General features: G+C 47.8%; 1 protein-coding gene across 3 annotated transcripts in view; it reads left to right on the top strand.

Moving 5' to 3' along the window:
* The first annotated feature begins 2,942 nt into the window (after positions 1-2,942).
* Positions 2,943-16,553, top strand: part of LOC138204228 (cadherin-10-like) — an 81,965-nt gene continuing 68,354 nt past the window's right edge. Inside the window, exon 1 of one of the 3 annotated variants that reach the window (XM_069159346.1) lies at positions 2,943-3,148. The gene's annotated coding sequence lies outside the window, so the exon portion shown is untranslated. Of the gene's footprint in view, positions 3,149-3,665; positions 3,900-4,507; positions 4,535-16,553 lie in introns of those variants that run through there. The other 2 variants (XM_069159347.1, XM_069159348.1) reach the window with 2 other exon arrangements.

Below are 16,553 nucleotides of genomic sequence, written 5' to 3' on the forward strand. Positions count from 1 at the left end.
AAGTCCTTCTTAAAGGCAGCTTTTTTTCCGGACACTTTCCTTCAGTAATAGTGTGTCGGTGTTCATTTGTGAAACGCACAACAGACACTAACTACAAAACAAAGCACCGCATTTATGCGGTTTTATTCCAAATGTCACATCGGGGACAAGGACGGCTGTTTTGCAGGCTGCGTCCGCTGCAGTGAAACGTTCACGTGAGGGCAAGGCCGTTAAATAAACTGCACAAAACACCGAGGCGGCTTAAACTCATTCAGTAGCAATGATGCAGTCAAGGGCAGCGGTTATTCATCTCGGGCTGATCTCCTGATAGAACGTGATGCCAAATGCAGACATCCCTTTGGCTCGCTGCATTTTGCGCTATAGGCAAGAATTTGATGTTTGGTTGAAAGGACAGGACGGCAGCAAAGTGGATGCTTGGAGTGCTTCCAGGGATTAAACTCATGAATCTAGCAGCAGTCAGTGGTCATCATGACACAAACACTGCATGGGTGGTAACGCATGCACAGCATGGGGTCTCTGGCTCGGAAAAAGAGGGGGAAAAAATTGAGACCATAAAAACCATAAACGCCTGCAGATCCCCCGTCCGTCTTCGTATTGCACATTTTATGTGCGCTGCATTTTTATTAGGGACGACATGTGCTTTGTGGCTCGTGCCTCCTTTAAGACACGTTAAGTGTCGAAAGTCATGTGACATAAATGATAAATGAGAGGACGAGATGTGCGTGTCAAGAGTTTGAGATTTTTTGTTTCCTTTCCCACATATTGGTGATAATATATCCTTCACGTGACAAATGTCTTCTGAAGGAATATGAAATAAGCCCATGCTCATTTTTATTTTATACATGACATCACGCCACACTAATTATCTCCTCATCCTGAGAAATCATACTTTTTTTTTGCATTTGTGATTTCATTATCTCGTTGTCACAGAATGAGACCGAACTGCTTTCTCGACATCGCGACTTGATTACGTGGCTGATTGCGATGTTTGCCTCTTTTTTTCCCCGTACCTCGACGACAGTATGCGCTTGGACTGACATTCAACACGTAATCCCACTGTAACGTTGGCACTCGACTCGGCTCCACTGGATTTATATTAAAGGTCACCGCTGGCTGAAGGGTTGTGACTCACACATAATGAGATGATCAGACCAGCATGATTACCTACACATTGTTGTTTTTGATTGCATTTTACTTCTATTCTTTTTTTATTTGTATTTTTTTTTTAGCCTCAAAGCGTTTGGCACTTCTTTGCGTTGCGTTACAGTCTTTACCACCTTGTAACGCTTGTGTTAGTGGACCACATAAAACTAAACACCACATCGTGCTCTCCAACGGTATTATCAAACGTGTGTACGTGTCAGTCCAGTCGATCGTCGGTCTTTGATCATTCATCGTCTCCACATACAGTAAACGTGACGTTTTTTATGAAGGGAGTGACCCGCTCATCAAAACATCCACATCCTGCTGTTGAAAAGTTCCACTTTTCACTTTCCTTTTGTTCTCTCAAACAAGCTGTCGAAAGCTAACAAAGCTAAAGATAGCACCTATGTCTGTTGCAATCTGACTTTTATGTATGAAAGCTTCCTATATGCGGCTTGATGTCGCTCCAAACGACGAGCTGAAATTGCACCTGCTTAGTTGTGAAAATATCATTATTCCAGTATGATAAATATGACAAAACAAGTTTGTTGTGTTGTTGTTTTTTTTTTAAATAAAAGCACTGAAGCGTGTTACATACCAGTTTCTGACATGTATATGCACACGCAAAGATATAAAATACAACAGATTATAGTGGGTAATCTGGTCAGGGCAGTGCGCTGGATAAAATATTTATGATCTGCATTAGTTTGATTACTCTAAAAAGCCCACAGTTTACAGGCCTGGCCGCTAAACAGATTTCCAGCCAACCCTCTTAAAAAAAAAAAAAAAGAAAAAGGGAGAATCTGACATGATGAGCAGCATGCAGATGAAGTTTTCATGCAACCAGACTTAACCCACAGGCTAGTTGAAAAAAAATCAGCTTGGTCTACTTTTTTTCAAAACAGCAGTTATAGTATGGACGTGTTTTGTTTTTGTTTTGTAAAGTTGATGCACGATAACCTCCAAAATGACCATGAAGTTGAATTAACGCCTTATTAAAGACAATTTCCAATTCAAACTCAGTACTACAACCTTCCTGTTACACTTAGAAAAGGTGTAAGCTAATACGTAAACAGCTTATTATTGTCATTATTTGGTGCATACTGCTCCTCCTGCTATAGTAACCGTCCTTGCAGTAGTAGTATTGGTATTAGCAGGATATAGAAGCAGCAATGCTAGGCTGCTATTAGCAGGTCACGTGCAGTAATAGTAACTGTATGGTGACAGTTGCAGCAGCATTATTATTTATTGAGTCCGCAGATTTGATTTATAATCACAATCGAGTCGATTTTAGTTTGCAACTCAATTTGGGATGCAAAAAGACAACAACAAACTAAAACAACAAAAACATGCTCATTTGCATGATGCACGAGTCACTTCATACAGTCTCTTAAATGCAATGATGTGTTGTAATCATACATGATCTATGGTTTACAGGGTTGTTGTTTTTTTTTTTTTTAAAGGAAGCAGCGTCTTTACCGGATGCCTTTTACCCAAAAAGAATCATTTGTGGATAGATTCCAGACAACCTCTGACTTTGCAACTGTTAATCAGGGATTATGCAGATGTTAAAGAAAGCGCGTGCACAAAAAAACATTCGTCTCATTATTAAACTTGAACATCTCTCTGAAACGCACCCCCACCGGAGCTCTAATCTCTGTTCCCCCATCTTCCTTTTCTTTTTGTCGGTCATCTGTGTCTCTGTCTCTCTGGGTATTTTTTTTTTTTTTTTTTAAATATATATTTTTTTCTTTCCTCCCCTTCGCCGTGTTCTGCTGGGGACTTGTGAATGGCAGCCAATGGGAGGGTTGAGTCCCCCTCACAGCCTCTCAGCCTCCCTGACATCCACAGCGAGAAGTGATGCAGCGCGACTGAGACGCGCAGTTGAGGTGGAACAACGGGGAACAAAAGCTGCAGCGAACGGATACACTTGGCTCCGACGGCCGTCCTTTTTTGTCGCGAGCCGCGGGACCATTTTTCCTCCTCGACTCAACTTCATCGTCAGGTGAGCCCGGGGGAGCTTTTTGCTTCCAACTTCTGTCCGCTGTGGGGACATTTGGTGTTGTTTTTTTGTGGCCAGATTCGCGGCTCGAGCGCAGAGCAGTTACTTCTGCGGCGTTTTGAATTGTCCGAGCCGCGGTGCTCTGGGTGGCTCGCACGCTCAATGATCCAATGCGTAATAGTTGTGTCGCCTGTAAAAAAGAGGCTCTGCAGATAGAAATACAACAACAACAACAACAACAAAAACAAGCGAAGCGAGAATCCATATTTGTATGAACCTAATTAGTGGAATAACTTCGGGCTTTCTATTGGAAATGAGTTTGAATCGGAAGTTATTTTGTATTCATGTCCACAGAGCTGCTCATTGACTTTACAGCGGGTGGGGCGTGGGGGTGGGGTGGGTCAATCGGTGGCCAGCGGGTTCATCATCAACTTTTTTGGTATTTTGATAAAAGGCTCCGTGCGTAAATTGTTATTCATGCGTCGATGGAGCACCGACACCGCTGCCCCTCCTGGTACAAAGGGGGTCGTGCACGACGCAGCACGTTGGAGGTGATGCGATCGTGCAGGCCCAGACTCCGGAACAACACCTTTTTGCCTCCTTTTTATTTATCTTATTTTGTCACGCCTGAAACTTCAGGCCTCTCCAACGCTCGCTTGACTCTATCTGTGGAGCTGATTCTTCCGCCCTCTCTTCCTCTCGATGATCTCTGCTGCAGCCGGTGGCAAAATCCACGGGATGCGAATCGATGCAGGTGGGACAGCATGCTCTGATAAAGGCGGATGACTGTCGATCTGTGGCTGCCTGCAGTCGCGCTGTGATGCTCTGCTGCCTTTTTTTTTTCTTAATATATATACCGCTGTTAGAGATCAGCTCACAAGGCCCTGTGTTTTCTTTTTTCCGGGAGTGCACTCCTGGAGTGGACTCAAGTTTTCTAAAAACAACATGTCCTCCAGCGTTATTGACAACAAGATGATATCAGTGATGTGGCTCTGAATATTTAATGGTGTCACTGAATAATGCAGGCGGGCTATAAAGGGATTAACTTAGCTGTTTTACTAAAAAAAAAAGTAGCAGGTATTGACAGTGAGTGGGAGAGGTTTAATGAGTCTTAACAGGCCCGGCCAATCCTGGAAATTGAATGTAGTGCTTGCAAAAGTTTGAGTGTCCTTCCTGTTTGCCTGCAGATTGCTCCATGTTAGTTATTGCTCTGGCTCACAGCAAGCCTGAGGTAATACGCCTGAAGGTGGCCGAGAAGTTGTTGAACTACCCGGAGAATATTCCGCAATAAGCCCTCCTCTGCACACATACTTTTTAAATCACAAACAAGGACTCGGTCTTATCGGGGAGACGATATCGGCTCCAGAGACGGGAAGCTTTCCATTCCAAGTAAACCTCACCGCTTGTCTTTTTTTTTTTTTTGGTTTGTTACGGGAACAACTTCTTGCTTGTTTTTGTACGGCAGAGAGCAGCTCGGCGAGAAAAGGAGATTGTCTGAAACCAGAACAGGTTTTTTTTGTGGTCCAGGTTTTTCATGCTGGTTTGAAGTTCAGAGATGAAAGGGACAGAGTGGGAATCTGTGGCTGATCAAAGTCGTACAGAAAACACGGCAGGTATTGAATATTTAAAGACTGCACATGGAGTCCCTCTGTGTGTGTGTGTGTGTGTGTGTGTGTGTGTGTGTGTGTGTGTGTCGGGATCATACAGTGCATGGTGTGTATGTGTTTACAGTATGAAGTTGTGAAAAGTGAAATTTGCAGAGCTGATTTGACAGGCATCAGAGCCATCAGCGTTTTTTAAAGCAGCGCTGCGATTACAATAGACAGTCCCCCTCACGTTTCATCTGTCCCTCCGCTCTCCCGTATATCTTCACTCCTGCGGGTCATGTGCAGCAGCAGCTTAGGGGATATTCCAAAAAAGCCGCGGTCCCGATCTGCCCCGGCCGGCTCCGGCCTGTCCCTGCAGAGCGCTGACGTCAGCGGATGGTGGGGTTTACCCGACGGCCAGACGACGATGACCGGTGACCCGAGTTGATTACATTATTTGTGCTCCAGATGGGCGGCATCGTTTTGATGTGTCCTGCTCATAATATTGAACGTTTGTCTAGTTTTCTAGTCCTCTGTGTACATCTGGAGCTAATAAAATCACATCCCAGTGGCCCGCTGCCTGAGCTGAAGCACTATCCGATCATCCCCACCTCCCCCCCTCCCTCCCCCATCGTGATGTCTGCGGCCTGCCTCCCTCCACCGTTTGTGCGTTTTGGATGCTTGTGGACATTTGTTGAGCCTGCATGCACAGCGAGTGGCTCTAATGTGTGTGTGTGTGTGTGTGTGTGTGTGTGTGTGTGTGTGTGTGTGTGTGTGTGTGCGCTTTGCTTACAAATGTTTGAAGTCAGTAGCAGAGAGCACCCCTGGGCATTGTAGTTGCGTAGATGCACCTTGATTGTTTGAGTGCATTAGTCACGGTCTGTATGATGTGATAATAAATCATGACGTTGTTTGTACTGCGAGTGCTCCGGGATTCCTCCGAAGATGTTCTAGTGCCAAATATTTATCTGGAGTTGCTACTTTCCCTGCCAGCCAACGAAAGGCTTCTCTCCTTTTTTCCTCTTCTTCTTAACCTCTTTTCTTCTCTTTTCCTGGCTGACTTTCCTCACCACCTCCTGGCAAAATGGCAGATTTGAATTTCCTCTCCCTTCCTGTGACGTGTGTCTTTGTATTTCTCCGGACTTCCGGTGACCATTAGAGCAAAGTGTCTGCGAGGCACGGTGGCGACTTCAACAACTGCTCCTCGCTAATGAGGCGGATTCCCTTCGGAGACGCCCGTTTGTGGAGAACGGGAACCTAAATAAGGCGGGACGTACTTCTCCGAGTCAGGGTCTAGTTTCTATTTAAATTGCTATTTGCGTCGGGGGCGGGGGGTCAAACGTCAACCCTCTGAAGGTCAACCCGAGTCCCAGATTGAATTTTCCCGACTTAAAAAAAAAAAGACGCAAGAATTAGACGGGATACGGTTAAGCTGCGGCGGCGGCTGCTGCTCGACAGGTTTCAGGCCGAAGAGATTTGAGAGCTGGACGGTGGCCAGGAGAGTCAAACATCACTGTAGACTATGCATAAATCCACCCCTCCCTCCCCCCTCCCATCTCGCCATCCCCCCCATAAAGGCCTATTCTGCTACTCTGGTGTGCTGAGAAGATAAATACACTTGGATCAGACAATTTATACCTCACTTAACAATGGGTAATTATCTCTCCTCGCTTTGTGTAGAGGAACGCCAATTACAAAGAAATATACTCGTAAATCTGTTTTCAAAGCGGCTGGACGGAGATGCGACGCTCCGTGTGTGGCGTGGACGCGCCGTGCTGGATGAAGCCGATAGCATACAGTGCATAGCTTAAGAACTGGTGATAAGAGAGAGTGCGGCTTCATACAGTATGGCACACTAGGACGGATGTGACTATGAAATCACTTAGATTCATGTCTTTGGGGTGGGAGACACAGTAAATTGCTGCCAATGTTGAATAATGCAGTCTGCCAACAGCTTTTTTTTTTTTCTCTCTCTCCCTCTCCCCTCTCAAACTGTGGCTTGGCTCCACAGCTTTTCTAATTATGAAGTGGCTGAGCGATAGCTTCACAACTCCCGACACTGTAGTGGTGGTGAGGAGGAGGAAGCTGGCCGAATAGCAATCTAACTGAATTACAAACAAAGCCTGACAGACTTGTGGAGTTTAGTGAACATATTTGCACAAAAAAAAAAAAAAAAAAATACCATACCCCTCTCCACCACCACCCCACTCCATCCCACCCTACTCCCCCACCCCACACCTACCTATTCAGTCACCGAAATGTAGACACAGATGCACAGACGCGGGCTAACACACATCGTGAAGGAGGCGCACACACACGACTATACACACACAGGCGCAAGCAAACAAACACAGTACAAAGAGGGAAGGTGTACAGTTCTCCGCACGCTTCTCAGCACAATTTAACAAGATATATTAGTCACCCAGGAGGCAGCAGAAAGCCAGGCATCCACAGTGTGCAGCAGACTGCGGTCTGACAGTGGGAGATAGTGATTTACAACAAAGCCCTGTAGACCATGGCACAATTTCAGAGTTGCGGAAATGACACTGGTAAAGCAGGGGCATGAAAGTCTATCCACCAGCCACGTCTCATTTCTTACACCATTTGCCCCGGGAAGGGGGGAGGGCGGGGGAACGAAGGGGGCAGGTGACAAATCCTGTATTGTAGCTACACCCCCAACACAATGCTCAGCTGAGTCTGCGAGTGGGATTCTGTTTCTGTTTGTCATCTAAAATATGAGCAAAAAAACAGAGGCAACCCACCTTCAAGGACACCGAACACTCCTTCTGTCTTAAATTTGAGGTGAAATCGATTTCTTGACCCCTGCGAGCGTACCGTCGGATTGGATTTGGAATTAAATCTCTATATCCAATATGTCGGGGGAGGAGGCGGGGGGGACAATAATCACCTAATAGTAGAAATCACAGGTCCAGATCACTATCAAAATCTAATCAGCCGTTCTCTTTCTGGGCTGGAGGCTGAGCTCGCTACCAAAACATTTCATGGAAATTTGTTCGTGAGTTTCTCGGCCACGATGCTGACGTACAAATTCAACAAAGGTGTGTGTGTGTGTGTTCCTGCAGCAGAGGTTTACTTTTCAACATGAAGAACTTGATTCATCATAAATTATCTTGACATCTTCTTGCTAATGTGTGCTGCTAATGTGGTGTGCAGCTTCAAATATTCCTGATGTATGGAATTAGTACAAATCCTGTTTTACAGTCATTAATCTGCATTTTAAACTCCAATTGAAGAACTCTGGCTGGATTTTTTTTTTTTTCCGTTTTATTTGGATTCTTTTTTTTTTTTTGTACTTTATCAATCTGTCAATCTTTTGCTGTCCTACAGTAAAAAAATAAGCATGTTGTGTGTTTTCCAGCGGCCGGCCTCGAGGTGCAGCTGCTTCAGGATGGAAGCAGTGAGTGAGTGCGGCAGACAGATCATGTCCGCAGGTCCCTGCCTTTTTTCCCCCCTCTAGTTGGATTCCTGTCTGTGCAAAGCCCAGAGGCTTAAACTCTGGCTGCAGTAAGTGGACTGAGGAACGCTAAACACTGTCTGGGGGAAGGCTGCTGAACATGACAGCCAGTTAATAAATGTATGGGAGACGAGCAAAGTGTATGAAGGAGGTTGGAGGAGGTGGGCGGAGTGGCAGCGTTGGCTGTCTGACTTTTGTGAACGCAAAACGCAAAGGGAAGGAGAGCGGGAGGATTGGTCTGGAGGTGGTGGTGGCGAGGTGGGAGGAGGGGAGCGGGGAGGAGGGGGGGGTAATATTGACTGTGGGATGACAGGAGGGTAATAGGAGATCAGAGAGTCCAGCTACAGGACAAGGAGCATTAGCGCCTGACTGGAGTACAATGAAGACAGAGAGAAGAGCAGGCAAGTGAAGAGGAGAGGGTCGAGTGGTGGATGAAAAGAAAGGGAGACCTTCCAAGGAAGCCGAGTATGGAGAGCGAGGGAGAGGGAGGTATGGCGAGAGGAGGCGATAATGATGCTTACTTTACTCCTGCAAGGCGGCAGCAGTGAGAGCTGTCAGCCTCCGACAACACTGGCTGGTGGGACGCTGTTGGGATGCCTCGGCACGTTAACCCCCCAGACACCGCTGACAGTATACGTGATAGATTGCGGGTGTGTAATTACACATGTGTGTGTGTTTGTGAGTCGAGGGAGCTGAGTCGAGGTGTGTGTGTGTGGGGGAGGGGGGGGGGGGGGGTCGGTGCGTGCGTGTGCATATCGAGGTGCGTGACTTTTAGCGTGTCAGTTTTTCTTGGCAGCAGTGAAAGCAGAGTGATGTGATTTTGTATTTTTTTTTTTGCTCCCCTCTAACAGCCTCCAGGAGTAATGATCCAGGTTATTGCAGATGACGTGTAACACCTCGACCCGGCGGCCATCGGCGCCGCAACAAAACCCGTCCTGATAGGTTAGGCTTCAGGGAGACGGGCGTCTCGGTGGCAGCGCCATACGCACAATCCCTCCGTCTGCCCAACCTGTCACCTCCAGACGGGGCCCCTCCTCCCACAGATAATGGTCTCCTGTCTCCGTTGTGAATGATATCTGGACTCTATTGTGCGCCTGTTTCCGCCGCGGCGCTATTGTCCCGCCGAATGCCTTTGTGAGCTCCCCCCCCACACACCTACCCCGCCCACCCCTTTTCTTTTTTCTTTCTCTGAGGTACAATGTGCGAGCCGTATTTCGAGGTGCTGTAAATGAACAGGCAAACAACATCGGCAAAGGTCCTGTTTACTTTCAATCCCCGGAGTGAAAAACAGAGGTTTCTGCCATTGTTCCGTTGCCTCTCAAAACATTAGGATGGTTCATTGTGAGCGGGAGAAAATAGAAAAAGACCCCCCGCAACACGAGCTACCTGTCGAATCCCCAAAAAAAAGCGGTGCGTACCACGCCGGGAACACGTATTCCTCAGGGGAAGGACACAATACGAGCTTCGTGCAGCAACATGGGACACGCGGTAATAACAACTCACTGCAGTCTGGGGGCCGAATAAGACCCAGGGCGCCCCTCAGACAGTCGGGGGAACCTGTCCCCTTTGAGAGAAGGTCATTCTCCGAGACCCCCGGCGGTCGAAACACAGTGCTTTGACATGAATAACTGACAAACGGATGTGTACGGGTCTCCAAGGCCTCCAATTACTGCTTGACGCCGCTGTCCATCAAACACAAGCGGGGCAGGACCTGCCAGAGGACCTTGGAGCTGCTGGAGCCGGCAGCCGGTAGAGTCCACGGCCTCGTGCTGGAAAGAGCTCTGAGCGCTCTGCAATAATTGAGTTTGATCTAATGAAGGCGATGGCAAACTTGGGTTATTGTTCGCCCGAGGACAATGCAACGGAGTTCCAATTTGTCGTTAGGAAAGACGCCGGGGGAATTTTTTTTTGAAATGGAAAAAATTGCATTAAACATTCCATTTGTATTAATTATATCGTGCCTCTCATTAACGTCGGCGCCCTTAGGAGCGGCGGCGGCAGCAGCGTTGCCGGTGGTGATGGGCTTAAAGCGACACTCCAAGCAATAATATTAGAGGCAACCATCCGTGCCCGAGGCGCACGGAAAACTGCCTGTGATGTCACCGAATGAATGGATATAGCTTTATTCTGAAGCTTTGTGTCTAGACCTTTGGTCCTACGAGACATCAGTCACTCAAGTTACTCACCACTAGATTCAATTAATCACAGCCTTAATTCAATCCGATGGTCGGGCCTCCCAGCTGTAAGCCTCTAAGTGGGTTTTAAGAGAGCTGGAGTCTGCCGGTGTACGGGTCCTCCGTGCAGCAGCCGAGGGGTGTGGGGTGGAGGGGGGGGGTTGGGGAGGGGCCGCCTGTCTGCCACGGGGACTTAGTGACACTCCAGAGGTCAAAGGTTACCCTCACAGAGGCAGGTGGAGCAGTTACTTGGAGTGAATGTGCAAACACGAAGGCGTGAGCACACGCGTCGTGAGTTTGCGCAAAAAAAAAGAAAAGAAAAGTGGATGTGTACATACAGCTACCCGTTTATCAACTAACACACCAAGCAGCGAGTGGATGTGTGTGTGTGTGTGTGTGTGTGTGTGTGTGTGTGTGTGTGTGTGTGTGTGTGTGTGTGTGTGCGCGTGTGCGTGTGTGTGTGTGCGCACGGAAGAATACAATGTCAGAAGTCGACCTGCAGCAGCAGAGGCAGGCACTTGTGAAATGCGGTGTGGATCTCCTCAGTCTCATAAATAATGGACGTCGGTGAAGCATCTGTCAACTTTACTGTCAACCGTGTTCCAGATGGGAGTCAGACAGGCCGAGGCCGGAGCAGCGTGTTACATACACATAACAACCCTCCATCCAGCGTGTCTCCTGCAACCCCGCGCGCCCTGTTTACATCAGCACACTGACACCCGCGCTCACCTACACGCCTCAACCTACCTGCTGATTTATTAGGTCCTGCTCCCCGGCTTCCTCCACCACTTCTTCTTCTTCTTCTTCTTCTTCTTCTTGTTGTTCTTCTTCTTCTTGTTGTTGTTGTTGTTCTTCTTCTTCTTCTTCTTCTTCTTCTCGGATGTGCTCGACACACACACACACTCACGGACACGATTCGATCACTGCAAGAAAAAAAAGAGCAAAGTGTGCTCTGAAGACCTCCCTTAAGGTTCACTAAATAAATCAGCAGCACCTCCCTCCTCTGCGGTGGAGCGGGCTGGTAAACACACACCTCCCCAACACCGCCACATGTTTGTTGACTTAAAAAAAAAACATGGCAGCACTCATTTTAACATTAAACAGTCGCTGGGAGTTCCTCCCAAACATTCACCGTAAGTCATACTTCTTCGGCGTCTGGCTAAGGGACAGGACGGGACGGGGACAGGGAGCTCTGGGTGGGTTTAGTTCACTCTGAACAAGTTTCGGTGGCGTCCACCCCCCCCTCCCGTCTTCCCCTCCTCCCTCTGGCAGCTGGGCGGGCGGGATGAGTGGGCCGGGGCGCTGCCGGGTGGCGGTTACTGTACGGTTGCTTTATGGACTAAAGCGCCGTCTTCCCGGCCTTGTCGTAATAGAGGATTCAGCTCATAAAGCAGCATCATGATTTGCAATAAGCAGAGTTAGGGGAGAGTAATGAAGGTGTAAATCAACTCAGCCATTCTTTTTTTTTCTTTTTTATATTCTTCTTCCCTCCTTCTTCTTTTAATCTAACGTTGGCAGTCTCTCTCCCTTCTGTTCTGTCCTCCTCCTCCTCCTCCTCCTCCTCGGCTCCTTCTCCCCTCTTCGCCTGGCGCTCTGTAATAAAGCAGAGCGAGCAGCAGTATTAGTAAACAGTCTCCAACAACTATTCAGCCCAGTCCAACTCTTTTATTTGCGTGTGAGCGCCCCATATGGTGTTCAGGTTGTGGGTGTGGGGAGGGAAGGGGGCGGAGGGGGGGGGGGGGGCGCTAATGAATGAGGATGTAATGAAGAGTTTTTAATTCTCGGTCTGGGAGAGAGGGAGAGACGCAGACTATTTGTTGGGTCTCCTCATAAGATCGTCTTTGTTTTCATTTTTTTCACAGGACAAAAAGCCTCCTTTTTTGGGGGGAGGAATGTAGATGCAAATTTTGTCTGCAAACAAGCTCTGCAAAGAGGACCCGGGACCACACAGCCATCCGAAGGGCAGCGGTGCGAGGGGGGGGGGGGGCTCCACCCCCTCCTCCACCCTGCTGCTCCTTTCACTAAATAAAGACGTCATCAGAATTTTTTGAAACGGTGTAGTAAGTCGGATTGGAAGCAATCATCAAAAGAGAGGGGTCCGATACCCCCCCCCCCCCCCCCCCCCCGAGTTAAAATGCCTGGCTGGGAATCATGTTAAAATTTCCAGCCCTCGCTCCAAATCGATCGTATGGGTCCCTGCTCTCCAATATCCGTGGTCACCTTTGCTATAAAGAAGGGTATTACTCCAATAATGCAGTGGAGTTTTCATTCTGTGACCCACGAGGAGAGGAAGGAAAAGAAAGGTATCGGCTGACCCTCGGACGTTAAGAAACGATGGCTGCGGATAATGAAAGAAAGTAGTCCGAAGTTTTTGATTCGTACGAATGTATAAACGAGCGGCTCACGAGCAAGATTTGTGGCTCGGAGTCCGCCCGTGACATAGGCTTGAATTATTCTCCTCGTCCGCCTGTTTAACTCCGGCTAGCCTCCGCGGACGCTGTAATGCAGTATTGATTGTTTATCTGTAATAACACCGTGCTGTTGCTGCTCGGGTGACAATGCGGAGAGGGAGGGGGGTGTTTTCGGGGGATGGAGGAGAAGGGTGCCGCGGGTGGTAAGGTGGTGATAGATAACGCACTATACCCTTCTTTTGACTGGTGGCTTGGTGATTGGGAATCTGGGGTAAAACGAGGTGGCTGAACACATCCTATCTGGCAATAGTCCAAGTGTGAAATGGGAAATAGAAACTCGGGGTGAAAAACGTCGGCGCAATGTGGCCGCTGCTCGATAAGGCTGTCTCCTGTCTCCCAATAATTCAATCTCAATGCTCTGAGCATTTTTTTATTTTTTTTGGTGAGTTCCCGGGTTGCCAGCGCCGCCGTCCGCCCCTCTCCCCTGCCCCCCGGGCCGGGAGCCCATATGGCCGGCTACAGTGCCTCTCCCTGACCTATGGTCCGGGCCTGTTGTTGAGCCAACCCCCCCGAGGAGCTTGGTAATTACAAATAAGCTGGAAGTCACACTAGCCACGAGGAAAGGTGAGTGTGATTAAAGATGTGTGTACAGCAAAGTTCAAGGGGGGCAGCGGGCGGCACGCCGGCACATTGAGTCGTGTGTCTCGGCGCTGCTCGGGAATCAAATGTTAACTCGGATCAATCAGGCTCCTTTGTTCATTAGAGACGTCCGTTCCCGAGAGTGGCAATGACAAAAAAAAAAAAAAAAAAGCCATCATGGCGCCCATTTCGGTGATGAGGGCCCGCCGTCCCTCAGGGATAACCGGGCCGAGGTAAATAAACATGAGTCACGGTTAAGGTCAGAGGCTTCTGCGCTCGTCTGTTGTTCATCTCCGAGGATGCCTGAATCCCTTTTGACGTGATTGGATTGAGAACTGTGCAGAAAAAGACCCTTATTTACCAGCAGCGCTGCAGGATCAGTTCAAAAACATACCGCAACAAATGAAAAGCCAATCCCCCCTCCCTCCCCTCCTTTCATTCCTCGAGGAGCATCGCTAACGAAATATGTATTTATACGCGCCATTTGAATTCAGATGCCATCACAAATTCTGCGGCTTATTCTTGAATGGCATTCATACAATTTGTACTTTATTCATTTTGTTGTTTGTTTTTTGTTGTTGTTTTTTTGTGTGTGTTTTTTTTATCCCAAGGCTGGGCTGATACCCCGGCAGAAGTCCTGCCCGTGACAAATGGCTTTCTTAACACTCGAACGCCTCGCTGCTTTTCGTTGGTTGCAGTTGGAGAGAATTTTCTTTTTTCTTTTTTTTGGGTCCAATTTAAGAAAGAGTCAAAAGCTGAGAAAAATCAGTGCACGTCTGCAGCCTCTGAATGTGTGTGAAGCCTTCCCGCTATCAATAATGTAAAAACAGGTGCTCCTAACTGTCGCCGTGTTGGTTTATTGTGGGCTTCTGGGAAAGGTCATTACTCTTAGTCATGGGTGTGGGAAACACATTTTCTCCGTGCAGCTTTTTTTTTTTTTTTTATTAGGAGCCACGTTTTATGGCGTGTGATGTCTTTGTTTTAGCTCCATTTATTATTTAGTGTTGTGTGACAATTGTGTTGGTAGCCGTCTCGCCGCTGACCCGCTGTTACAGTCGATACGAGCCTGAATGGAAATGCGCTTCCACGTCGTTCCCTTTTCATGTAATTGTCACCGCGGGGAGACCGAGGCAAAACGTGGGAACGCAACTCCATCGCTGATTTTCAATTCCCCGTGCCGGGGTTTGACCTTCGTGCGGGCCAATCAATGCTTCGGCTTCCAGAGGCGCACCATTAATTTAAGAAGAAACGGTGATCTGTTATCCTGATAGGGCCGATTATTGATATAGGAATAATGCCGTTTAATTACCGGCTTTTATTGTGGATTTTATTCCAACACTGTTGCGGCGCTGCCCTTTTTTTTGCTCCAGACCGTGCCGGGGCAAAGGAAAAGAAAAAATAAAATAAAAAAAAACGTGCAGAGAAACAAGACACTCGCGCTCGACTGCACACGGCCCATGCAAACACACTTGGGAAGCAAACAGCTGATTTGCATAGAGACGAAGGCTCCCATAACCACCAGTGTATCACCACAAAGGGCGCAGTGGGGGAAAGTAGGAAGCCGGCAGACCCCTCCATAGAGCCTCCCCTTCCTCCCTCCTCCCCACCTCCCCACCTCCTCCCCGTCCGCCATTGTCAGTGCCCTCAGAAGAGAGCTGTGTCAGACCACACCGGTGACACAACATGTGCTCTGGTGACCGTGCCGGGGAAAACAAACAAGCCAGGATGTCTCATCTGCGAACGTGTCCTCGGATGAATGCCGCAAAGCTATAATTTCTTTTCTCTTTGTGAGGACGTCTCGTGAACCGTTTTGTCAGGCCGCCGAGCAAGGATGACCACATCTGTTTGCCACCAGGGCACTAAGCGTTATTAATCTTCACGAGAGGACATTTAGTGAAATCTAACCTCCATTTATTAGCCCCTAGCACGGGATTGAAGAACTGGCGAGGGGAGATAATGACTTTAAGCTCCCATTTAGTCAATTAATTCTCAGAAGTGGAATCAGAAGCTGCTTGCTAAAAAAAAAAAAAAAAAAAAAAAAAGTGAGAGTCTGTGTTGTCCGTGATGAATAGTGCCAGAACCATATTTCAGGCCTGAAAAGTCATTATTTGGCACTGGAGCTGGAACAAAATGATTCCAGCCCTAATACACGAAGAGAATCAGGAGAGACCCTTTAAAATAATGTGCTGAGAGGGTCCTCGCCTGCTGCTTTTGTCACTTCGAACGGCAAACACAGCCATAAACACTTCTGCTGGTTCATAGAAGCCCATCTTTGTTTTGGTCACAGTGACAACAGGGAGAAAGATGAAGGGGGAGCGAGCTAAAAGGAACGGAGCAGTTGTTGTGCGGAGCTTGGCAGCCCACAATTTAGCCCAGACTGTGGAGACGTAAAAAATAAAAAAAAATAAAATAAAAATCAAGTGCAGTGGAGGAGGAGTGGTTACTTCAGGAAGCCCTGCGTGGCTTCTCAAACTGGGCCACTCCGACGACGGCCGGGAGCGCCTCGGACCGAGTGACGCGGACTCGTCGCTGAATGATGGCACAGTGGAAATAACTAGGAAAAAAACACTGGGAAAAAAACGGGCAAAACAGCTCTCATTGACTTGGCCCAGATTGTATGATTTATATGGGTTATTTGGTATGCATTTGGGCAGCCAGGCAAGGTAATGTGTTTGCAGTGAGCTCTGGAGCGGTGCGTGAATGCTGTGGGCTAACCCTGCCTCTGACAGGGATAGCACCGGCTAATTTGTTTGGATTACTGTCGTCCATTTATTAAAAAAAGAGGCGCAGTCTCACAAAATCCTGTTCAGCGCATGATCGGAAAATTGATTGAGCCTTACGAATCATATAAGTAAAAACTTCTATGACCTCTTTGTGAAGGGGGTAATAAAAAAAAATAAAAAAGCAGAAAGTTTACTTCTCAGTTCTTTCCACCGGGTTTCTTTGTAGTTCGTGGATAAACATCCAATAACAGCTTTTATATTGCTGAAGGTAAGTGTTGGCAACGCGTCTATCAGGGAAACTTAATGTGCTATTTAGAAGCAGAAAGGGGACTTAGAGCGCCGTTAACTAAATCTTGGTGCTATTCCAGCGTTGTAGGTTGAATCCTAATTTTGTCTGGAG

Source organism: Embiotoca jacksoni, unplaced genomic scaffold, assembly GCF_022577435.1.
Source record: "Embiotoca jacksoni isolate LCO1_2020_lvr unplaced genomic scaffold, fEmbJac1.0.p SCAF_25, whole genome shotgun sequence".
In the NCBI taxonomy this organism is placed as follows: domain Eukaryota; kingdom Metazoa; phylum Chordata; class Actinopteri; family Embiotocidae; genus Embiotoca; species Embiotoca jacksoni.